Source organism: Atractosteus spatula, chromosome 6, assembly GCF_055471065.1.
Source record: "Atractosteus spatula isolate fAtrSpa1 chromosome 6, fAtrSpa1.hap1, whole genome shotgun sequence".
NCBI classification, from domain to species: Eukaryota; Metazoa; Chordata; class Actinopteri; order Semionotiformes; family Lepisosteidae; genus Atractosteus; species Atractosteus spatula.
The window spans coordinates 46,591,326-46,617,519 of record NC_142711.1 but is presented as its reverse complement, the minus strand read 5'-3'; the positions used below and the strand labels follow the sequence as shown (position 1 = coordinate 46,617,519).

The 26,194-nt window shown below is 37.8% G+C and overlaps 1 protein-coding gene across 3 annotated transcripts in view; it reads right to left on the bottom strand.

Moving 5' to 3' along the window:
• Nucleotides 1-26,194, bottom strand: part of fars2 (phenylalanyl-tRNA synthetase 2, mitochondrial) — a 186,956-nt gene that overhangs the window by 152,763 nt on the left and 7,999 nt on the right. For 2 of the 3 annotated variants that reach the window (XM_088919724.1, XM_088919725.1), the window contains exon 2: nt 22,712-22,819. The exons of the other annotated variant lie outside the window; for it this stretch is intronic. The gene's annotated coding sequence lies outside the window, so the exon portion shown is untranslated. The remainder of the gene's footprint in view (nt 1-22,711; nt 22,820-26,194) is intronic. 3 annotated transcript variants of the gene reach the window in all.

Genomic DNA, 26,194 nt, shown 5'->3' with positions numbered 1-26,194 from the left:
TTGTTAGTGTTGAACAGAGAAGAATATATGACTGGACCTGAATCAAATGTTCAAAAACCTTAGAGAGACAGACAGTCTAAAGCGGCTCATCCAGTCTTTTCTTGAAAGAAAGCCAGCTTATCCTTATTTTAAGTACTCAAAATCCACTGACAGACAAGACAGCGCTGAAAAAAATCAACCTAATGCAGTGACATCACCAATGAAACATGAAGTAGACGTTTGCATAGTCAATACAGAGAAGTATGTTCATGTCTACTTCATGTAAATGTCTACTTCATGTAAATGCTGTATTAATATGATAAGAACCCTAATATTATATAGAATTATAGAATATATATAATATTATGTTATATAGAATAATGAACTAGAATAAAGAACTCTAATGATCTCATGTACCTACTGTATGACACTGCTGAAGAACCTAGATGCTTGCAATTTATAGTAGTTTGTAAAGAACAACAACATAAACAAATTAGTATTCAGAATTAGTTTATCATATTATTACAAAGCCAAATAATTGTATACTCATACATGTTCATAGCCATTTTGTTATTATTAATTCCAAGTGGATATTAATAAAAAAATAATTTGATTATGTATTGTAATAAATAAGATGTATTTAAGATGGCTGTACAGTTCCTTCACTTATCATCAAAAGCAACAACAAAACAATACCATCTTCAATGTATATACACATTGAAGCATTTTAGAACTGAAAACACTTGTATTGATACCTAAATACAATATTTGCTATTCAAACATATATTCGTCAATGTACATACACACTGAAACTACTTGATTTTCAAAGATAACTAATTCATATATTTGGGTACAATGTAATGAAAAGTTGTATTATGTCTGTAGAAAACATTTCAGGTTTGGTTTTATTTTAAGATAAAATAAAACACCTGAAGAAGGCTCCACGGCCGAAACGTTGTGTTCTCTTTCTTCTTTTTTTCAGCATGGAATAAACCTATTACTTGTTCCTTTATTTTAAGATGATGTGTATGAGGTGAGTTACTGGCACATGCAGAACAGATGAAACAATTCATAACATATTTTCCCAAAGAAGAAATGAACCCAAATTGTTTCAACAAAGTGAGGAGCATCATTTCATTGTCATGCAGACAGAAATATGCTAAACATTATAACGCTTAAAAAAGAAGAGCTCACATAAAATTGTATATTTTCATGTTAATATTCAAAATATTCACTAAATGTAACACAAAAACTTATATTTTGTGTGCTATTTTTTGAACGTAGTATATCATTGGTTGGTTTATCACTGAAAGACTTGAGAAAACATGTAAAAGATTTTAAGAATGTTTTTCAAGATCTAGCAACATTTGTTCAGACTTTCAGGCACAAAAATAGGCTCTCGCATCGCCTGCTGAGCTCTTTGCTTTTGCAGGCTTATAAAAATTTTATCTAAGAGCTGACTGTGTCTTCTGGGATTGGCAAAATAAGACGTGACAGCAAAGTCGTGAGATTTTTCTCACTGCAGCGCTCCCAAGATATGTAACACTGCGCTGCTGGGGACGCTCAGCACTCAGAGATTGCATTGGTTTCGGCCAGACTAACACCAGCTACTTTCAGATGATATTGCCATCATTTTAACAAATCCAGTAGCCAACAGATAAGCAACTGAAACTGAACCTTAACCATTCACAGAAATAATTGATGAACTGGAAGAAAAACAATGGCGACAGAACAGACTCTGGGGGAATGTCTGCCTTTAATGATATTCCTTATAATCTTTTCTTTACTTACATTTAAAATGGAAATCACATGGGGGTCAAGAACAGTCACACCAGCAGATCTTTAGATCCATTTCACAGCCGCACAAAACAAGTATTACATTATTTGAAATGAGCAGAGTCAATATATTGATTTTGCTGTTTCTTAGTTGTCAGCTTATTCCAAATATAAACATTATCAAGTGACAATAATGGTTTCAGTTTAGAACATTTTGCATTTGATTTGAACCAAAAATAAAACACAAAAACAAACATTTAAACTAATTATTTTCATCTCTGGTCAGCACATGTGTTTATTGTTCTTCCCAAAACATGCTGGTATGGATCACACAATCCCACAGTTGTTTCAAAGTTTCCCAAAAATGTTTTGGGAAATTACTGAAAAAGAAGACCTTTTGAAAATGTATTTCATTGGCCCCTTCTGAATGCAATTTCGTCTAGTAAAACAATTGAACAGTTATGGCGAAATATTCTCTTTTCTTCTTATTCATCATTTAACCTTTACTTTCCTTTAAACAACACCATACAAAAAGAAAAGCTCTAATTAATATCATCCTCTGAAAGTCTGTGAAAGATCAATTGGGTATTGCATGATGTGTGTTAAAGGGTTAAATAAAAACTGCTAATTGAACAATTGAGCGATAACGGTGCCCACCCACACACACACCCATTTCAGTGCAGACAGGCCTGCTGCTGCCACAGGAAATTGAATGAACTATTGAAGCGACATAAGATAGGGCAAATTGGGCCAAAGCCATAGCAGTGATTGAACGGCAGTGGCGACAGGTGTTCTGTCTGATGTGATTGGCAGGCAATGTTTAACATGCTGTGTTGTTCATATTAGCACACTCATAACAATTACATTTTCTCAAGATTCAAAGTGCTCGTTTAAAAAATTATGACTCACCGTCATCAGCTTCCATTGTAGTCTTTTTTTTCCCCCAGTTAGTCATTTTACATTGTTTTATACACTTTTAGAGAACACCTAAAAGCACATCTTCTTACAGTGCGGGACTCTACATGATGTATTTTATATTACTGCAGAACCACTTTCAGTTCAGAAGACAATGAAGAAATGCATATAAAACTGAGAACAGGGGCAGTTTTTCACCCGAAGGTTTGTGGGAGTATGGAACATGCTACCCTGCCATGTTGTTGAAGTCCACACACTTGCTTCCTTGAAGAAATGACTGGATAAGTGTCACAGAGTGAACAAAATGAGGGTGCAACAGGTGTAAAGCCCTATGTTGACTTTATGTTTGCATAGAATGGCCAGTGTCTCCCCAAGCCTCCCCTTAGCTCTTTCTTGTGTAGACACTCGTTAATTACCACACAGTTCGAAGGTGACATGGGATTGCGAGACATGTCTACCTGAGCCCCAGAATGAGAGGGGGGGACTAAAGAACAGGTCAGTTGATCAAACAAGTACCACTTCACACTCAACAACACATTGAAACACACATAAACCTACTCATACCTCGCACTGACTATCTGCTTATCTGGAAGTTTTGACCTAGCAGTTTAGGCACTGAAGCATTCTGGGCTTTCCAAGCAATAAGAAGGAGGCTTTGAAACATCAACCCACCAACAAGAATCTGACTCCAAATATTTGGAAGTGTAATCCAACCCGTTGCCCTATACGGCAGTGAAGTCTGGGGTCCACTCTCAGACTAGAATTACACTAAATGGGACGAATGCCCCATAGAAACAAACAAAAACAAAAACTCCTAACAATGTGTGCAGGGCCATATTAGGCCAATACCCATTACTAATTATTATACAGAAGACGGAAATAAAGTATTGGTTACACCTAAAAAGTTGCAACCAAAAACTACTACCACCACAAATCCCTGCTGAGCCATGAGCTAAGCCCAACGAAGAGCCCTCCGAGCCAGCTGGTCCTGAGGCTCACTGGCTTGAGCCACAACATCATCAGCCAGCCTCAGGACAGCACTGCTAGTGCACCATAAATCAGAATCAACCACATCACAGCACAGATCAAATAACAATATCTCTCACACTGGGACACATACAAACACAACATAAACTGGAATGCACAGAACCCTAAACAGACAATACTCAGTAGCCACATATTTGACCAAGGTAAGAAACAGCAAAAAGATATAGACCCTGACAAAGTACAGGCTCAGTGACCACAATCTGGCCGTAGAAACTGGGCAACACAGGCAGACCTGGCTGTCCAGAGAGGACAGATTGTGCTCCCACTGCCAGCAGGGAGAAACAGAGACAGAGATGCACTTCCTACAGCACTGTGACAAATATTCTGGGATTAGACAAACATTTTTTTCCAAATTAACAAATCTAATCCCAGAATTCCCAAAACAACCCCCAGTCCACTTGGGAGAGGGGTGAGGGGGTGAGGAGATATTAATACAATCAATGATGATGGTACCTTATTCAACTCAATTGCAAAAGGCATTGAAACAATCAACTCACTTCTAAAGAGAATCACCAGTGAAACATAAACCACAAGATACAAGCGAAAGCTACAGGAAAGTACTTTTTAAACTTTTTAAACCAGTTTTAATAGAGGAAAATTCCCTCTTCTGCAATATATGCTCAGTTAAGAAATGAAATAGAGAGCAATGATTTATTCTCAAAGACTTGTGGTGAGAAACCAATATTTCTTGACCTGATCAGGAAAAGCGTGGTCAAATTTTGGAAAGTCTGCCATATTATAACTTTAATAGACACATGGAAGAACTGGGCATTCTTGCCTTTTTTTAAGGTCTGTCAAAATAAAGTCAGCACTGCTATTGGAATCACAGCTGTGCATCAGCAACAACTGTGACAAAGAATGGTAGGTTGTCCTGTCTTATGCAACAGCTGACAGATTCCCCTTTTATTGTAGTCAATCCTGGGGAATCTGTACATACTGTATTAACTTCTATGTTATTCCTAAATGTGAATGTTACAGGTAGCACCCAGACCAATATTATTGTTTTAACAGTTTTCAACCCTAAATGAGTCCGTGACAGCACACCTTCCTTCACTTTGTTGAACCTTAAGATTGAGAAGCAGTGAAATACCTCACTCAGTGGATGATCCCATTTGGGACAGTCAAACTCTTCCCTGCTCTCAATAACCGTTTCATCTCGGAGTCTTCCTACGCATAAACGGCTCACCCAGAAACCCCAAATTCACTCCTGTCCTTGGAGCTTTTAACTTTACACCACTCCTTACGTGTTTCACCCCAAGACTGAGTTCCAGCTGCACTCCTTATTCGGATATCTCTGATCTCCTTCAGATCATACTGCTGGCTGTCCCTTTAAACAACCACATTTCCTAAATCCTATCTGTATCTGGCACCTTCCAGGGTGAAATCTTTGCTCCACTCACTCTAGAGTCTCCTCCGTTGTCCCCATGACAATGAGGTCCTAAACAAACCTTTCATCTTAAACTCATTGAACCCTTAAACTGGTAAATCTTGCACCAACAGGTGATGTCAAACCGCTCATACCCTCATGCACATTAATTTATGCATCTTCTCTGTGTATCTGGAGTGTACTGACCTCCCAGATTAGCCTAATTCTGACACCAGAATCAAGCTGTGGCTGCTCTGTGACATTAACAAGAAGACCCAATCTTAGGGTTCAATACCAAAATGCTTTGTGAAAAATGCCCATTTGAAATAAGAAATCCCAAGGATGTTGGATATTAAACTGTTATATTTTTTATTAGTAATAAAACTAGTTAATGCTAAAATCAAAGACTTGTTTGTCATTACTCATTAAAACACTAAAAGTTATTTTCTTCATTTAAAAGCAGATGAGCTGAACAGGTTGTAAAATCCATCAGAAAGCAGAAACATGCACTTTATGCCTGTGAAACATAGTAGAGCACATGAATGACACTACCCTGTATAAACTAAGAGCACTCGAGACCTGCTCTATGACTCATTCATGTCTTTTGAAGCCAAGATCGCTTTCAAAAAGCAGCTTGAATGGGGGCAGCTGCTGCATTGCCAGTGTCTCCACAGAGTTCTGGAAAGGACCTGCAATTCCCTCTCAACAGAATGCAAATATAGCACCAGAAGTAAAAGAAAAGCGTGTGGGTGTGTTTGCACAGAGAGGAGCTGTAGTGTGCATGAATGCATGTGTTTGAAGGAGATAAGTTTTCCGTAAGCTCAAGAAACTCCGGTACGGGATTGTGATGCAGGCAAAGGAGTTTAAGCTGCAACTAGCGACACTATTGCAAAAAAATACCTGCATGCAAAGAAGACTTGCAGAGCACAAGGAAAGCATTCAGCAGACGTCAGCCCTTGGGTAGCTGTCACATCAGAAACCGCCACATAGCAACAATCACAGGAGGCTGGTTTCACTCCATTTCAACAAGAATCAAACAGAATCCTATTGAAAAAATTGCATGCGACATTACACCACAGACAGCATTAAGGTTTCCAGCTGAAGCTTTCTGAAGTGATATGCATTTCAAAGAGAAAAAAGCAGTCTGCAGACTTTTTGTTTTCCTCTGAAAATGTTTTAGTCTTATTTTTCTTACAGTGCATTCTGGATGGCATTATCCTGACATATTAAGCATGCACATTTCTGTATGAAAAGTGCAAGCACCACAACTAAGAGCAATAATTTTGTTTCCCCATGCATTAAGCATGTTAGCTATCTTCTTTTTATTTGCTTGAAGCTCATTATTCAGCATGATTAAACAGTGCCTAGAAGTGGAAAATGCTTGCGGTTTCTCAAGGTTTCTGAACCCATTTTTTTATAATGAGATGTTAATAATTTCATTGTCAAAATTATTTTGGTAGTGTCAGATATAGATGCCAGGAATCCCAGGGGGGGATCAAGGACTTCCTCTTAGCACAGAAGCACACCTCGTTCCCTGCTTGAAAACTGCCTGATATCCGTGTCCCAATCCTCTGCCAAGCGGAACTGCCAAACTGGGACGTGTCACTGGTGATGCACAAAACTGACTGTAGGGTAAAGGACACAAAGATATAAGGGTTCTTGTGAATTAATAAGCTCTATATTTAGACCTAGACTACCCTGCTTCAATGCTAATTGAAAGAGCATTTTAACCTTATGAAAGTATGTTCCCCTTTCTTTTCTGATCTTCAGTACGGAAGAGGCCTAAACAATTTGTCAGATTCCCATTTTTGTGAAACTCTTCTTTAGGAAAGAGGTTTGGTGTTTTTGTTTTATTACTGTTTAGTTTTTTTTCATGTGAGGTATTTATGATGCTATCTTTAAAGTAGACACAGAATGCAGTAGAGAAACAGAGATAAAACCAGCTGCAATAGAGTCCAGTCTTGCAACCTTCTATGATTGCTGTCTCTCTGACCTTAAACTAACATGGACTGTTTAGACAGACAGCTTCTCCCTTACCAGTGAATATAACAACATATAGTTAATAAAATATATATTGCACTAGAAAACAAAACAATTTATTTATTAATAAAGGGGACTAAACAAGATTTCCAAATCACTAATAACTGACCCTGTTAAGGCCTGTAAAATCTGCAGGCCTTAGACTCTGCAGCACTACGGTTACAGACTACTGAGTTGTGATAAAATCAACATTAGGAATATTAGACTAAATATTTTGGACTGTACAGAGGTGTTTCTACAGCGTTACTGGCAGATAGAAACACCATCAGCTTGTGACACAGTGAAATGAACACTAATGTTAAAAAAACAGTAGTGATCCTTGATGTTGAAAACTTTTTTTTCCCAATTTAGCTTTCACTGATATCTACATCCCATATCTCTTCTGCTTAAAATATCATCTTCTAATTTTACCAAACAGAATGTCGCCGAAATTAATCATCTAGTCCTGTGTTTAGGTTTTCCCTCTGGTTATTCTCTCGTATTATCTCTCCCTGTGTAATTTCATTTTAGATTTTTTTGGTTCTTCCAATTTAATTTAAATGTTTCTGTGTCTGTGACATTCAAGCCTTAAGTATATACAGTATATATAAAGCCAGACACCAATATACATCCATTTTCTAAATGTTTCATCCCTTCAGTGTCACAGGAGAGTCAGAGCCTATCCTGGGAAGAAACATGCACAAAGCAGGATACACCCTGGACAAGACGCCAGACCATCGTAGGGCACACAAAAACACACACACAGTTGCGCTACTTTTTTCCGGAAGTCAATTAACCTATCAGTATTGCCTTCGGACTATGGGAAGACACCAGAGCACCCAGGGGAAACCCATTCGAACATGGGGAGAACGTTCAAAGCCCACACAGAGAGCACCCCAGGAATTAAACCCAGGGCTCCAATGCTGACAATATTAAAGACAATGCTAACCACTGTGCCACTGTGCTCATTTTGTCAAGAGGAAATAGGCTGGCAAGAGGTGAGTGGCCCTTTGACAAAAATGGATTAAGTACTGCAGAGTTTTACGGGTAGTGTTTTTGAAATTCATGGTGCAATTTGAAAGGGAGTCAGTACCAGGTCAACACGCTGCATGCTGAAAAATGTGAAAATTTCAGCCTGCTGAAAAATGTGCCAGAGTCAGAGGAAGTGATGACAAGGTGGCACCACTTATATACAGTACATGTCTGAAGGACATTTTAAATTTTTGGCATGGAAAGAAATCTGCAGTCCCTAAAAAAGAAATAGGTGTATATTCAATGACAAAAGGACACATCAAAAGTGCACATCAAAGAGTATACATAGGTATACAGGGAGAGACAGTACTCACTTGGTAGAAATACAAAAGTGTATTATGCTGATAAATTTCAATTTACAGAAGCCAATTGTGTGAAAATTGGTCAGCCTTGTCTTTCACATTCCATGCACCCAAAGCACAGTCAGATTAAATAAAAAAATCTAGTAATTATACATAAATACACAACACTCCCATTTGGGTATACATTTGGTTTACATTAATCTTTCATGCGGTAAGTCCTGCTTTGAGGGTAGTCTAACTAGATAAATACATTAAACCTCTACACTGGGTTGTGGGAAACTAGAACAAGCTACCCAGCCATTTTGTTGAAGCCAATACACTAGCTTCTTTCAAGAAGCATCTGAATGAGATCTTGAGATCCACTAGCTGCTAGCAACTAAATAAATTAGTATTTGTAACTCTTCCTTTGTTCTAGTTAGATGTTTTACATTCTGGTTTCTAAGTCCCTGTTTACTACCTCCAGCACTGTTGCTGTACCCAAACTTTAAATCTAACTCATCCTTGTTAGTAGAATCTTACATATAAGGCTGGCAGGTCTTGGTTCACTTTTGTCCCTTTTGTTAAAATGTATCACCTACGTCTACTGATGCATCACCTTGTGTCTGGTGAGTCTAGGTTATCAACCTACAGTGTGTTTGGAAATACAACATGGCCATTGTAATCAGACCCAGGTGTATTTTCATCTTTGTATGTTTTTTCTCATTCATTTTCAGGATTATTTACGGTATATCCCCCACACACACTTCTAAATTTGATTCTTATTTCAAGTGACTTTGTCTGGATCAGATTAACATTGCCTTTAATAAGACAAGGTGTATGTGCATTCAAAGCAGGCTGTTTTCATTCAGATGACAAATTACAGTAATTTGTCAGTGCACATATGAATTGACCTTTTTAAGTGTGCTTGAACTATATATATCAGTGCCTCACAAAAGTGAAGCATAATACACATAAAGTCTACATATAGCAGGTTACAAGAGGTGACTATATACAGTATAAATGTTCACAGCGTGAAACTGTACATGTGTTTAAAAGGTAGATATCGTTGCACAATCCTTTCTACATATGGTAATCCTATCAAGTTCTAGTAATATTAAAAGAAATAGAATCTCTTACTTGAGGCATACTTAATTAAAATTAGCATTTTCTGTTTACATTATTGGTAGTATTTGTGGAAGGGATGGTAGTTTACAGCAAAAAGCTTATAACTCAAAAAAGTAATGATTAATATCATCAAGAAATAAGAATATACTTCTAGAAGCATGCAGATTTTAAAAGATTCTGGATGTGTCTGTTTTGGCTTTAAGTGATGTTAATTTAATCTACACACTTCCTGAAAGGAGCTGAAGAAAACCTATCCTGGTAGAACAGGGATCAAGACAAGGCTACATCTGGGACAAAGCGCCTGTTCATCACACATGCAAATACAAAAACATGAAGGGACAATTGTGAGAAAGCAATTAACCCAGCCAGTACAGTATGTCTTCGGAAGATAGGACGAAATGAGAGAATTGGGAAAAAATCCACAGGCACATGGGGAGGAAATGCAAACTCCACACTTAAGGAGCTCCAGTCCAGTGTCAAATCCAGGACCCAGGAGCAGTGAGGCAGCAGAACTAACTGACAAACCACTGTGCTGCCCATCTATATACTCCATATGTATAAAATTGAATATCTAGTTTCTAAATAAGACACTTATATCAATAACTATCAATTACGAATGACATCAGAAAAACAACTGCCCTATATGTGGGACAGAAACCTGAAGCAGCTTCAAACTCCAACATTATAAAGTCACAGGCTCCTGACACGCTCTGGGAGTCACTTAGCTCAGTAAGATGAGGAAGCCCACCCCAACTCTGACCACAGCCAGCCCAGAAGACAGCTGTACCAACTATACTAACTGCCCTGTTAGGAATCCCCATTCTGGTGTCCATATGAGCGAAACAGCTGGTGTATTACTACCCATACAATACCAATCTGAAGTATCTCTGAAAGTCACGTAATTTACTAAATAAGAGCAACTTTTGTCAAGATAATCCAGTAGGAACTGTGTATTGACTTTAATTAATTTCAAATTAATTTCCTGTGTCTCTGGTTAGGTTTGGATCTGAACTAGGGTGTCCTTTAATAGAACCAGATTGCAAAAAAGTGATGCATAATTAGACTTCTTCAATATTGATTTCTGTGAGAAAGAATAAGGAGAGTACCGTGAAATGGAAGGATAAAATTAAGGCTATTCTTCATATTATTTAATTTTACTTTAATGGGTTTTATTGCTAAGCAAGAAGGCACTTTAGACAACACTTCTTAGATCAGTGTCCACTGTGTCCACTGCAGGGCTGAGAAAGGCTTACTTTCTTGTCAGCAGCCATATCACCCTGCAACCCACTGAAGCTCAGCAGGTATGAGCCTGGTCAGTACCTGGATGGAGACCTCCTGGGAAAACCTAAGGTTGCTGCTGGAGGAGGTGTTAGTGGGGCCAGCAGGGGACTCTCACCTGTGTGGGTCTGTGTGGGTCCTAATACCCCAGTATAGTAACAGGGACACCATATTGTAAAACGGCACCATCCTTTGTATGAGATGTACCGATCATGGTCTACTTGTAATCCCCATCTCTGAATTGGCTTCATTACTCTGCTGTCCTCCCCACTGTCAGCTGGTGTGTGGTGAGCGTACTGCGCACTATTGCCGCCATAGCATCATCCAGGTGGGGGCTACACATTGGGGAGTTCCCATTATCTGTAATGGGCTTTGAGTGGAGTGTCCAGAAAATCGCTATGTAAATGTATGGAAGTAATATTAGTATTACTATTACTTACGTAGACTTACAGCCTGTAATCCAGAGGGAGAAAATCACCATCAGGTGTCTTATCTAATGATAGAGCTGCTGAGAAACACATACAATATGTACAGTATAAAAACATTTCTGCCATTCAATGCAGCCCCCTTACAAAAGATCTGGAGTGGAAATCTGAATGGTGTAACACCCTGCCTGGGTCTCTGACATTTCTTTTCCCCCACTAAGAGTCCGAGTTAATTGCTGATCATACACTCCTGCGCAGAGAGACGATTTTGAGTAGAATACAATTACTGGAGGCTTCAGGCCAGCTCTCAGGTTCTGTCAACTCATCAAAGTAATTCATGCTAACACAGTTCAGGGCAGGGGCCGAGGCTTTGTCGCATACTGTATTTCAATCATTTTGGGCATTCTTGTCTCCTGCTCTGTCATGGCGCTTGGCCTAGAATGAATGTTCCAGATCAGGTTTGTGTTGCAAACATTTGCCGTTACTTGATCTGTTTTTTTTGCTGAAAAGATTAGTTCTGCCACTCTATAAAGTCCTTACAGCAGTATGTATTTAGGCTAAAACAAGGGGCTAGAGCTACTGAAATGCCTTTTGCCCAAATATTGATATGATACCGCCAGCTCCAACCCCAAAAGCTCACCTCAGACAGGCTGTAGCCCTGAAGACAGGAGACGCCCAAACACTGCACTGCAGCTGGGTGAGCTGGCATTTGTAAAATCAGCATACCAAAGTTAATGATAGTTCAAAACAGAGCTCCTGCAAGAGCAAAAAGTCACCTAATAACATAGAATATGAAAATAAATGAGAAAATTAACACTTAATATGACCATATTTGTTTTGGGTGGTTGTATCTGTAAGACTTTAAGGTCCTCCTGAATATTATTTTTTCCTCAGAACTGCAGTAGTGCTCTACACAAACATGCTGCAAAATCAATGAAATGACTGCATATTAATTAAGCCTTTAACATTCATTGTAAGCTCCTCAGGTAAGCACTGCACGGATGTCCTTGCAAAACTGCATGAACTGTCATGCATTAATGATGCTTTAATAGTATTTTGGAAAGTGTCTATTGCTGTTGAGATTGCTGTAGTGTAATTAGAAACCTGTAACAATGCTTTATGATGATCACACAAGCTTTATGTGCTGATTAGATTCCACCCATCAAAGCTGCTGCCCTAAGCACACGAATGTATCAGTACTGCTTTTGCCCATTTATTGAAGAGGGTGTTACTAACAGCCAATCAATCACAAGTCTGACCTTCAAGCTTTTGAGGTGGTTTCACTGGTGTTTAGACTGGACCAAAAAAAAAATTATAAACCAAGAAGAATGTCAAATTTTTACTTCTATTTACTATTCACAGAAATACATCTTTTCAGGAATAATAATCATTATTTGCCCAACTTCAAATGTTTAATTATATTGACTGGTAAGATATGTGCAGTTCAGGTGGGTAACTGCGTCGGCATGCGTAGTCTGCAAAGGAACAAGTAATATTACTTGGTTATATAACAAGGTTTACTCCACGCTGAAAAGAGAAGAGAGAAAACACAACGTTTCGGCTGTGAAGGGACCTTCAGGACCCCTAGATGCAAAACAACCACAATATAATAAACCACCCATCTTTTCTCACAGTGGACATGAGTATGAGCTCTACCTTTTTTACGTCAAACATAACATTGATGAACATGTCCAAAAAGCTCAATTTTGATTTCTGTCGACCATAAGGTGCGGTTCCCAGTTGCCATTCAGATGTACATTTACACATCTGAGTCACGTCTTTTTGATTCACCCTTACAAGAGGCTTCTTTCAACACAGCTATGAATCCCACATTCATGCAGGTGATGCTGAATGGTAGTTTCTGGCACATCCTGAAAGATGGCAGATGGCATTGGAGATCTCCATCTGTTATCTCTGGTTTTCTCCCAAAACTCTTGACTCACAGTCCATGGTGCCAATATACACATGTATCTCCTTCCTAACAGGGTTGGCTCTATTTTATAAGATTTTTTTTTAAAATAATGGATACTAATAGTAGAAAGCACTACATTCAGAATGTTGTAGATTCTTTTAGAGCCATCCCCAACTTGTGGTGACCTTAATCATGCTGATGCATACTGCTATTGAATGTCTTTGAACTGAATGCCAAGCAGAACACAATCCAGAATCCAAATCAGGGGTTGGAATGAAGCTAGATCGAGAGTCCAAAGCGACATCAAAAGCAAGAGACTTTGAAATAACTCAGATCAAAACTCTATAGAAGAGCCCAGAGCACTGTGAGAGCAAACCTTAAGTATCCTGTTCCGCACAAGGCAGGGTATAGACATAGGTGGAACAAACTTCCTGTGTGATTGTGTAACCATGGCAACCAACTGAGGCGTGGCCAGCTGCCATGGTAACACTAGCTTGCTCCACTGTGCTCCAGCGGGGTTAAAATGATAATAAAATTCTATTATGATTACGTTCACAATGTATACATTCATTATGCTATATGTACGGTATAGGGTTTTAAGTATTGTTTTAAATAAGACTCATTATCCAATCCATACCTTTCTGTTGTATTATATTTTTTGCTCTTTTTTCATCACAGTCATGACCAACTCTAGGGTGTCCTCATCTACTGTACATTTCTGGACTTCCTAGGAAAATAATAAAATGTCCATCAAAATTCTTGAATGTACTGAATTCAGTCCTGATTTCAGAGTATTGTGTAGTATGTTTTTAATCGTCCTTACATACAGAAAGTGGACAAAAGAACATATGTTGCTAACCTGGAAAATGATAATAAATTTAAGAATCCCTGAAAAAGAATTTCAATTATAGTGAAACAAACTGGATGCCTCAGACTGAAAATTATATTTGGATAACTCAATCATCAAAAGAACTGTGACAAGCGACTCAGTGAAACTACAGCAAATCAAGCACAAACAAAATTTGGGGGTCTCCAATAGAAATTAAGAGTAGACCAATTCAACACTTAAAAAGAAGGCAATTCCTCACATCAAAAATGGTATTCTGGAAGCACCTACCCAACTATTGAAGAGGAGAGGAAGATCTGATTAGAAACAGCAAGTACCTCCTTGGCATTTCATCAGTTTGCCCATCACTATTCCTTGTACCGTATATACACTATACCTTACAGTACATATACAATATACTATAGGTGGGTAGCTGCGTCAGCATGCGTAGACTGCAAAGGAACAAGTAATAGGTTTATTCCATGCTGAAAAAAAGAAGAAAGAGAACACAACGTTTCGGCCGTGGAGCCTTCTCCACACCTGAAGAAGGCTCCACGGCCGAAATGTTGTGTTCTCTTTCTTCTTTTTTTCAGCATGGAATAAACCTATTACTTGTTCCTTTACAATATACTATATATACAGTACATATATTATAGTATTATTTATTTCTGTTTATATGTGTTTATTGTTTTTCTGTATGATAATACATTGCTTCCTTTTTGCAATGTATTGTGAACATTTTATTTATATTTTCACCCTATTTAGATATTGGAAAAGCTAACTATACCAGAATCACATACTGAAAATCATATACTAAATCACTTATGTAGGTAATTTGTACCAGTGTCATAGCAATGGACCCCTGAGTATTAAACTGATTATACTAATCCCTTCAGTAATGGGAATCGGACACGACAGGATATCCTTTTCAGCAAAGTACCAAGAATGCTTGCTAGTACAGATAGTAGAAAAATGTTTTTCAAAATACACAACAGAAGAGTGAAAGCAAACCTTTCACTAATTATCCCAGTTTTAAATAATTTATTACTCATAACACTTAATTTCACAGCTGCGTTCCTTAACTTTTTTGAAGGGCATTATTTTCTAATAATAAAAAAGTTTCAAATTTATTATCACAAATGTGACTTACTTTAGAGATTCAAACACTCCAGAGAGAAAAAAAGTACTGCATTTATTATTTATTATTATTTTTTCCCAAATGATCAGAACAATTGACTGAACTGTCCATTGACAAAGGAAGATAAAGATTTGAACGTGGTGGCACTGTAGCATTTGACAATACTTAAACTATGATCAAATACATTACATGCACTCTAAAATGGGATTACATCTACTAAGTTGATCATAAATAAGGCCTTGAGAAATTCAAGTGGAGGCATCAGAATGGCCTAATTGATGTAAAAGTCAATACTTAATCTCAGGATACTCCTCAGGCTACTCTAATGATACAGATCCAGCCACTGAGAAATCAATGCTCCAGTTATTGGCCAACTGTACCTCCTAATGATAAGGAATAATTTTTACATGTAACTGCTGTGTTTAAACATTGCTCTCATGTTAATACACTTTATCATATTCACATTGACATATGTCGTTGCCATTTAGAATATTGTTCATTAATAGGACACAAATATTTTGTACTAGGATAATCAATTCACTGACTGGTAAATATAATGTAATGTGTGATTGCTTAATCCTTGCTTTCATTGCTTACATACAAAGGCAAACTGACATTTCAACTGAAGTCCTAATAGTGTGATCAAATTGTGGGCAACTAAAACAAAATGCATGAAAAATCCCAGACTCCAGTGATGTCCACTTAATTTGCTTTTAGGACACAAATGCCCATCTCAGAAAAAAACATGTGTATTGCTTTAAAATCTAGTAGCACTAAAGTATCTTTCTAACAGCACCTTGCCCAATCTTACGCAGATATGAAAAATTAAGCATGATATAATTATGCTGAAGATACGGTTTTCTTAAGTAAAACAAAGTCCTTCCATCTTTTTTTATGAGACATCACAAGAAAACGATAATCCAGCTCTATTGTTTCTTCTCTGGGATTAGGGTAGAAACACTCTGAGGAGTTGTTTGTGCTGTGTTGCAAGGTAAACTCATTAGTGGCTTCATCTTACAGAGCACAAGGTCACAGCTTAAGTAAATGGTAAAATACTAACCTCCTTGGAAACCCTGAGACCCAAAGTGAATGTCAATTAAGATGCAGGACACGTGCAACAGCATCTCAAAACCGGATAATGTCAGGCTGCCTGTTGTGCTGTGGCTGAATTAATAGAAAGCCTGGCACATGATAATGATTTGACAGTCGGGTCACATTCCATACCAGCAGAATGAGGCAGGAATCCTGTATCTGCAGTAGGGGAATACCTGAGAGAAAGGCTGTTCTGATTTCTTATCTGTTGTTTCCTTTTCTCCCAATGTCAAAGTAGGCTGCTTGGAGGTCAGTGTTTTTAACATTTTCTCACTGGCTGGAGAGAGATACTGCATAGTTATGTGTGTAAAGGCCCTGGTACAGAAAATATATAGACCATTATTAAAGAGTATTAGCCTATTTTCCTATTTTTAACATAACTGAAACATCCTACATCCTGACTAGAAAAATATGTCATGACAGTGAGGATATACAGTACAGTATATTGTTCAAAGTGCTCACGGCAGCATATTTCTTGAAATCACATCTCCAGTTTTCAGATTTTCAGTGCTGCTCATTTACTAAATGCTACTCATTTATGAACACAGGTAAGATTTCTTATAATCTGCTCATAGTAGCAACTAGAAACTACATTTTATATTTTATCTTATTTCTAATTGGTCAATGATTTTCTTTTTTTTTCTATTAAGTACTTCATACTATAGCACTGTAGTGTCAGACACAAACAATCATCACAATCTACTAAAAATTATTAATAAAATTTTAGTGAAGGTGAAAGCAGAAACCAGCCTGTGCCTATACATACCACAGAACAGACTGCTGTATAACCGCAGACAGTGGGAACATTTCAAACATAACATCCCCAGGGAGCAAAATACCACTCATTTCAAAACGAAATTAACTTTGTATTTCTTTTGTGTCAGAAAGTAATAGTAGAATATTCTTTATTGGAAGAATGGTTGATATTTCAGGAGGAATCGTCTAGTCTTACGGACAACACAGTATGAGATAGCAAAATTGGTCTAAAGGCTGGGAAATACAGCACTGAAGAATGCCTGGTCTTATTAATTGGTTTTGCTGGAGTGCAAGTGTGTCACAGCAGCAAAATTAAACAGAAATAATCTACCATTGACATGTTAGCTGGTTACGCCTACAGCTTGTGATATAAGTGTTCCAAATTCTGTGTTTATTTTACAACACTTAAAGGCAATTAGGACCTCTTCCATCCTCACTACATCACAGTTTAGCAATACTTACTCATTGTCCTCTGGGTACAGTTTTTAGAATTATTATGAAAACATTGTCATTGAGATGGCCACTGTTGAATTGAATGTTTTGAATGGACATCCCATTCAACAAAGAGTGAAAATAAATACATAAATTTATAGACCAGGGGTTGGCAACCTTTCAGAAGGAGTTTGCCAAGAGTAAGCTCATGCACTTAATAATAATTGCTAACACGTATATAGGGCAGAGTGATGAAGTCAATTCAGAGATGGGAATTATTAGGAGGCAATGATTGATAAAGACCAATGGGAAATTTGGCCAGGATGCTAGGGTTATACCCCTACAATTTTCGAGAAACACCTTGGGATTTTTAATGACCACAGAGAGTCAGGACCTCGATTTTATGTCTCATCTGAAGGACGGCGCCTTTGTACAGTATAGTGTCCCTGGGTGAGAGCCCCCTGCTGGCCCTACTAATACCTCTTCCAGCAACAACCCACATTTTTTCCCAGGAGGTCTCCATCCAGGTACTGACCAGGCTCACACCGGCTGAGCTTCAGAGGGTTGCCAGTTGTGAGAGTGATATGGCTGCTGAAAAGTAAGTAAGCCTTTCTCAGCCCTGCAACAGACACAGTGGCCACTGATCTGAGAAGTGCTACAGTATCTAAAGTGCTTTCTTGTTTAGCAGTGAAACCCATAAAAGTAAAACTAAATAATATGAAGGATAACCTTAATTTTCAGGTCCTGACCAGGCTCACACCTGCTTAGCTGAGTTAGTATGAACATTTTACCATGTAATCCTTGCCATTGCTTTCCCTTACTGACACTTACTGTTACTGGCAGAACGGAAAACCTGCGTGTTCACGTGTGAAAATACCTGTTTGTAGAGTTATGTTGATCCAGCCACAGGACAGAGTGCAGTGAAAATGCCATTTCCTTCAAATAGTCAAACTTCAACCAATTTTGCACTGTGCAGTTCGGGGTGTTTTTGACCTTCTTCTGACAAAAAGATCTTGATTGCATCAAGACAGTCCACAAAGCATGCCTAAACTTAAGGCTTAGCCAATGAACAAAATGTTTGTTTGACTTTACACTTACAGTAAGTGTGAAAAATGTTGTCAGTGGCTTGGATTGCAAGCTTTCCTGTGAAAACAATAGGCAAGCAAAGCTTAAAATAACGCAGTAAATAAACCAAGCAAATGCTTGTTTGTTTTTTTCCTGAGCTGGATAATTATCACTGGATACCATGTTGTAGACAATTACAGAATAGTCAAGTGTAGTTTTTATCATTTATTTTAACTTAATTCCTTATTGGCTTAATAGACTTTGATTGCATGTGCTGTAAAAAATATCTTTGTGTGCCCATTGTGGTACACGTACTATACATTATTGACCCCTGATACAGACACACAGATTGTTTGTGCAGACAGCTGACCTTTGGTACACACAGGCTGAATACCACAAGTCCAACATTTCACAGACAACCAGGTATTATTGCCCACTGATCCACTTTCACCTCAATCTACAGAGATTTAGGGTATTTCAGCTCTGCCATTACATGTCCTTGTCATGAATCCCTGATCATGTATGGGCTATTTTCAACTTATCTTGATGAAAGTGTATCCACTTTCTGTGATCTCTTATACTGGTTCTGTAACAGATACCTACAGTCCTAACGAACACGTTTTCTTACCTCCTACGCAGACTAACCGCCCCCTTATTGTGCCACAGACTTGCAGAAAACGGAGTAATAATAAGATCTCACAAATTGTGAGTGTGTTAAAATGAAAATCATGGTCTCTCTCTCTTCACTACAAACTCCCATAGCTCCCTGGCTGAATAAATTCTATGTCTTTATGAGGGAATCATTTTATTTTCAGTGCTACTCCTCTCTTTTTTCATTAGGTCTCTGGTGTCGTTAGTTTTCTACTGCAGAGTGAGACAGAGGGCACTAAATGACATGCAGTTCAATTATGCACATCATTTCTTGTTAATTGCTTGAATGATATGCAAGGGGAGGGTGCATGTTTTAACTCACTCAAAATTACCATTCACATTTTGTACCTCAGCTTTATAAATGACTTACTGAGTTGAAAAGCTCCCATAAAAGCATTTCATAAGATTTTTTAAGAAATGAATGATGCTTACACCTGCAAAACAGCAAAACTGAACTTGACTTTGAACTTTATTGCCATATGTAACCAGTACATGTACTGGTACAATGGAATTCTTACTTACAGAAAGTCTCTCGATTGTAAAACAAGTGTAAAAACACAAAGTGCAAACAGTGCATCAAGACAATATACAAACAAACAGTAGACAATGTACAAGAAAACATGTAGACAGTTTGAATGTAAACAATACAGACGTGTAAACAATGACTGGAGATGTGCAATAAATAAGAAATTATAATGATGTAGATGGTTATGGTGTAGGTGTGGTCCGAGGGGGATGGCTAAATGCGTTCGCCAATCTCACTGCTTGTGGATAGAAGCTATTGAAGAATCTAGTGGTAAGTGTCCGTATGTTCTTATATCTCTTGCCTGAGGGCAGTGGGGTGAAGAGCTCATGCCCGGGGTGGTGACTGTCCTCTGTGATGGCCAGAATTCTACCATGGCAGCGGTCCTCATAGAGCTGTTTAATCTCGGTGAGACCACAGCCGATGATCTTCTGGGCCATGTTGACCATTCTCTGCAGTGCCTTTCTCTCTCGAGAAGAGGTGCTGCCGTACCAGACGGTGATCCCGTTGGTGAGAATGCTCTCGATGGTGCAGCGATAGAAGTTCACCAACACAGGTACTGGCATCCCCCATTGCTTGAGGCACCTCAGGAAATAAAGGTGCTGCTGAGCCATGCTGCTGAAGCCATGCTGCTTCATGATAGAGTCAGTGTTCACAGTCCAGGTTAGATCTTTAGAGATGTAAATTCCAAAAAACCTAAAGCTGGTGACTGTTTCCACTTCCGTTCCATCAATACTGAAATTGGTTTAAACAGCAGTTTAAAACTAGTGTGTTGACTTTAATTCCTTCAATTTCTAAATTACTGTAGAACCTTTTCTGACAATTTGCCTAATAAAGGTTTCACTACCAAAGGTTGATCATACCCATCATAAGAAACCTTTACCTATGTGTGATATTCACTAGGAAATGCATACAAAATTGTTTTAACTACTGTTAGAACAGCTCATTCAACCCTGAACATAAAAATGAACTCAAAACACTGCTTGTTATACTTTTTTGTGGCGTAACCTGCTGAATAAATAATACGACCTTTTACTAGGCACAATGAGTCAACAGCTTCTAAATGTTTGTATTGTGTTACGTGAATTTACATGCCTCGTTGTCTTCATGACTCACAGAAGCACTGTGCATTGGTTATTTGCTGTATAAGCACTCTACGTTTATGATGAAAACATGTTAGTACTGTAGGAAGAAAATGCTACTAAATAATCATTGGAATTTATTTCATCTGCGTTTCTGAAACGGTTTTTGATTTACTGTTGCAAAAATGATTTTTAAAACTACCTGTATAAGCATTTTGGGAAGTGGACACCAGCAAAGTACAGTAGATGCAGTGAGCATAAATGAAGTCAATATGATCTGTTTTTGTGGAGTAGAGCAATAAGTAGAGCAATAAGATAATACAAGCAAATAATCACATAGTTGTTAATATTAGTCACAGTGAAGCTGCTCAATGAATAAATGAGCTATGTTCAGGTTCTAAAGCTACAGACAGGAAGAGACTCAAAAGAAATGTTTCTAAAACTGAGTTGGAGACAAGATTTTGATAAATACATACATTTCACTGAGATATAAAATAACACTACTGACCAATCTGCTTTGGTAACAGCACAGCAAAGACTAAAACCCCTGTGCAGACGTTATTTGAATACATTGTTTTATTACTTCATCTATTTAATAGCATTTCTATATTATAGCAATACCAGTACTAGTTATTACTGAATATTTTCACTGCAATTGGACACTAGAGAATACTGGAACCTGCAGAAGCAGTTATATGGAGTGTCTTGTAACCAGAAATGTTTAAACTGAATTCTATAAAGGGTAAGATAACACACAGTAAAATTCAGTAAAAATAAACAAATATCCTGCTTGTATAAGTATTCAGACCTGTGAACTCAATGGTGCTTTGGCGAAAGCACCTTTGACAACAAATAAAGCCGCACTTCTATTTGGGTAAGTTTCTACTAATTTTGCAAACGGACCTGATGTAATTTTTGCCCACTCATCTTGACAGATTTGCTCAAACTCTCTCAGGTTGCTTGAGGATCTCTTTCCACAGATTCTCAATAGAGTTCAATTCAGGACTTTGAGTGGTCCACTCAAATACATTCATTTTCTTATTCTTACTACTGCTATTACTACTAATAATTCCTTACTTGCTTTTCTGCACACCCCACTCAATGCACTTTACAGGTACTGTAATGTGTAGACCCACCTGAATGATGCAATGGTAGGCAAAGTGCACCAGTACGCTCCCCAAACATCAGCTGGGGAGGACAGCAGAGTGACGAAGCCAATTAATAGTGGGGATTATTAGAAGGCCATGATTGGTGGGGTAACACCAATACTCTCCTCAAGAAACACCTTGGGATTTTAAATGACCAGAGAGAGTCAAAACTCAGTTTTTATGTCTCATCCAAAGGATCGTGCCTTTATGTAACTCACTATAGTGAGGGCATTATGACCCACACAGACTGCAGGATTAACACCCCATACTGGTCCCACTAACACTTGTTCCAGCAGCACTCCAGCTTTCCCAGGAGGTCTCCCATCCAGGTACTGGCCAGGCTCACTCCTTAGTCTTTATGTCTTTGATTGAAAATCACTACCTGACAAAGGAACTTCAGAGAGACAAGTATTTTTATTAGGAAATCATGAAAACCACAATTACGGTGGTCAGTGAACTACTTCTTAATTTGAATACTTACGCAATCATGACGTTTTAATTTTTATGTCATGTAAAATTTCTGTTTACTTCCATCACTATACTGGGGCATTAGGAACCACACAGACAGCACGGTGAGCACCCCCTGGTGGCCCCAATAACACCTCTTCCAGCAGCAACCTTAGTTTTTCCCAGGAGGTCCCTCCATCCAGGTACTGACCAGACTTACACCTGCTTAGCTTCAGTGGGTCGCCAGTTGTGAGTTGCAGGGTGTAATGGCTGCTGGCAAGGTGGAAACTCATGCTTGATTTCTACTTTATGGCTCACATAAGTAAAGTTAAGAAAAATAATTGTTTGAGAAAATAAGTATAAATGAAAATATATTGATAAATGTGGGGTACCTACTTCTTTGGAGCCAACTGTGAAAATTAGATGTTTCCTTGAGAAACAGGAAGAGACCAGATAAGTATGCCCTTATATCACTTTAGATAAAGTGCAAGTCCCTCAGGGTACCTAAGTGGGAGACAAGGTGAAAACCTGTTAATAATATATAAAACATATTTATATACTTCACATCTGGTTTTGGAGGTAGCGTTTCGAATTCATATCACAACAATAAGATTATGTAATGGCTATGTTATTAACATTATAAAACATTGCTATAAAGTACATACAATTTAAATCCCTAGATATACATAATCAGTAGCAAATCTGTAGTATATTTCATATACAGTACTGTCTTCTCTTTCACAAATATTATAAATATTTTGACAGAAAACAGGTATTAAAAAAATATGAATTATATACAAATAAAATGTCATTATGTTATTTTGTGATGCAATGAAACCTTATGAAAACTCACATACAAGATGGAATTATCTGCAGAAACAACAAACTCCATCCCTTTGAAATATTTCATTAACTATAATCTTTCAACATCAAATGATTTCAACTGTAATTATTATTGTTTAAGTGTAATATGCCTTTTCAGAAGGACAATTTTTAAAATAATTTTGTATTGTCTACCACAGAAGATAATTCTGAATATCAAGACCCACAATCCATGATGTAAGCCAAAGATAGGGACTGTAGTAAGGACAGTTTTTTTATAACATGTCTTTGCAAACTAAATTTCCAATTAGAAAAGCATATACATGAAGTTAGTTTTTAAATGCATGTACTTTTAAAAACTGTTTGGCACTGAATTTTGTCACAGATTGGAGTCATTCCATTTTCTCTACACAAGAGGTTGTGAACTCATCAACTCAAGGTTTTCTTGGAACTAGAGTATATTATTCCCCTCAGATATTTAACACATAACCTCCAGAATAAAAGCAGAACAAATGTTAAGGTTACCTGCTTGGTAACACTCTCTCTGCTCCAAAATTATTTTTAACATTTGTCAAAATTTTGGCCCACACAACACTTCATTAGGACAAATATTTTTAACAAGACAAACTTAAATAGACAAGAATTCCCTAACCACAGGCATTCCATGTGAAATGATGCCCCCACTTTCTTTAAAAAGATAATCCTGAGATTGAGATGATTACCACTTTCACTGACATTTACTCAACTGCACTTCTATAATCTTTAGGTAGATATTCCTCTTCCCCTCCTGTTCATAAGGCTACCGGCTTAGCTAGGCCTAAAACAAAGTAACATTGTAGTATTGATACTGTACTAATCCCCAGGACTGCCATTTTAACTTTTTCATAGACCAGGTAATACTTTTTGCTGGTGTTTTAGAAATGAATGGGCTGATTTTTTAAATTATTTTTTCCTGATAGGGTTCCCATTACTAAAGTGTTACAAATTTCATGCTCTGCAGTAAGAAAAAGGATAGAGTCTACTCGAGCGTGTTACTTTCTGTGTAGTGGTACCTCACTACCTCAGTGTCTATGGCCAGACACAAACATCACAAACAAAAAACAGGAGAATACATTTTTATAATATTAGCCTATTACTTGTACCATGTTCCAGTGGGGAACTGCATAACAAACTGTGGAATTTGTACCATACTGCCATGATTTTCTCTGAAATTTACTCTAACCTGCTGGCAAATTTGATTATTACTAATCTTATTTTTGTTATAAATTTCAAATTCCTATAATATCAAAAGGTTGAGATTCCTCAAAATGTAGGCTTTCTACACAGACCATGGCATGCAGAAAGTGTTATTAAATAAGATGACTTCGGCACATTATATTTTAAAGAATTACAGAACTGAAAAGTTTGAAACACATAGGGAAAAAACAACTGTCTTATGTTTCTGTTCCTGAAGGAAGCAGACACTTTCGTACGGGATTTTCTTAAAGTATCATTTGGAAGACAAACAGGTGTTCTGTGCATTCCTCTAAAGACTTCACTTGTTCATTCCCCTGGGGTAATTTCTGTGCACTGTCCTAATCTCTCTCTCACCACAAGACAAATAATGTCACACCCTAATGAGCTCTACAAAGGAAATCAATGCAAACAGCAGCCCTTTCTGTGAATTTCAATGGACTGCAGAAGATAGAAGTATTTTGCCACTCAGCTAGCTCTCGTCATTGGCTGACAAGAGGCTGGTTTGATTTGCAGTGTCCCTGTGGTCTAACAGTCAGAACCAGGTTAGTAATACACACTTGAAAGATAGAAGGAGTACATCAAAAGGGCAAGGCAGTTACATTATCTCTTCTACACAGCAGCTGCACAAACTAAAAAGAAATACTGTACTTCACTGCCATAACTATCTATATATTGTTTGGCCATTTTTCCCTTAGACACATTTTAGCATCATTATAACTGTTTTCAGTAATACAATTCACAGTATTTTCATAAAAAGTAGAGCAATAAGATAATACAAGCAAATAATCACATAGTTGTTAATATTAGTCACAGTGAAGCTGCTCAATGAATAAATGAGCTATGTTCAGGTTCTAAAGCTACAGACAGGAAAGATTCATTCACCTAGTGATCTGTATTCAGCTCCTAATGGTAAGGAATCCTATACTTTGGCATTCAAAGGAATGGGAAAGAAACTAAGGGACCATATGTTCAAGTGAATCAGAAAAGTGCCACAAGGAGCCATGAAAGACCTACAGTAGAAGAAATATGGGTAGTAGCGGTGGCTGTTGTTGTTAAATGGTAAAAATATATATATCAATATAGATGCTGGAAGGTGAGTGTGTTTGCAAGTTTTCTTAGTCTCAAATGACCAACACATAAAAAAGATACAATGTAATTGCCTTGATATTTACAGGTGTTCCCCGACAAGTACCATCGATGTATTTTAGAAGTTTTGTGTAAGGTGAAACTTGGACACAAGTTCACCATACAAAATAATGTAAATGAGTTTCAAAATTAACACATTGATACATTTCACTGCTTTCTTACGACTAGATTATGATTGATGACATAAGTGTTGAGGTGGCAGAGTGGCACGGTGTTTAGCATTGCTGTGTCACAGTGCTGCGGCCCTGGGTTCATTTACTGGGGTGCTGTCTGCATGGAGTTTATATGTTCTCCACGTGTTTGTGTAGGTTTCCTCCCAGTGCTGCACAGTCCAGAGACATACAGTTATGTTATCTGGATTCTGGGACAACTGGCCTTGATGTGAGTGTACGCATGTTTGAATCTATGCTGTGAAGGACAGCTGGCTGGGATAGGCTCCAGCTCACCTGAGATCCTATATTAAAGAGGTTAGGAAACGCATGCATTTCTATACCCTAAATCTCTTTACCCTGGGTTCTGACAGCTTATGAGGTTAAATGAAAGGTCTTTGGTGTAAAAGTGTAAACTGTGTAAAAAAAACAATTCATTTGGTTTATTTATTGCACTAGTTTTAGAGGGGCTAGCCTGTTGTTTTCACAGGAAAGCTCACAATCAGTACCACTGACAATATTTTTC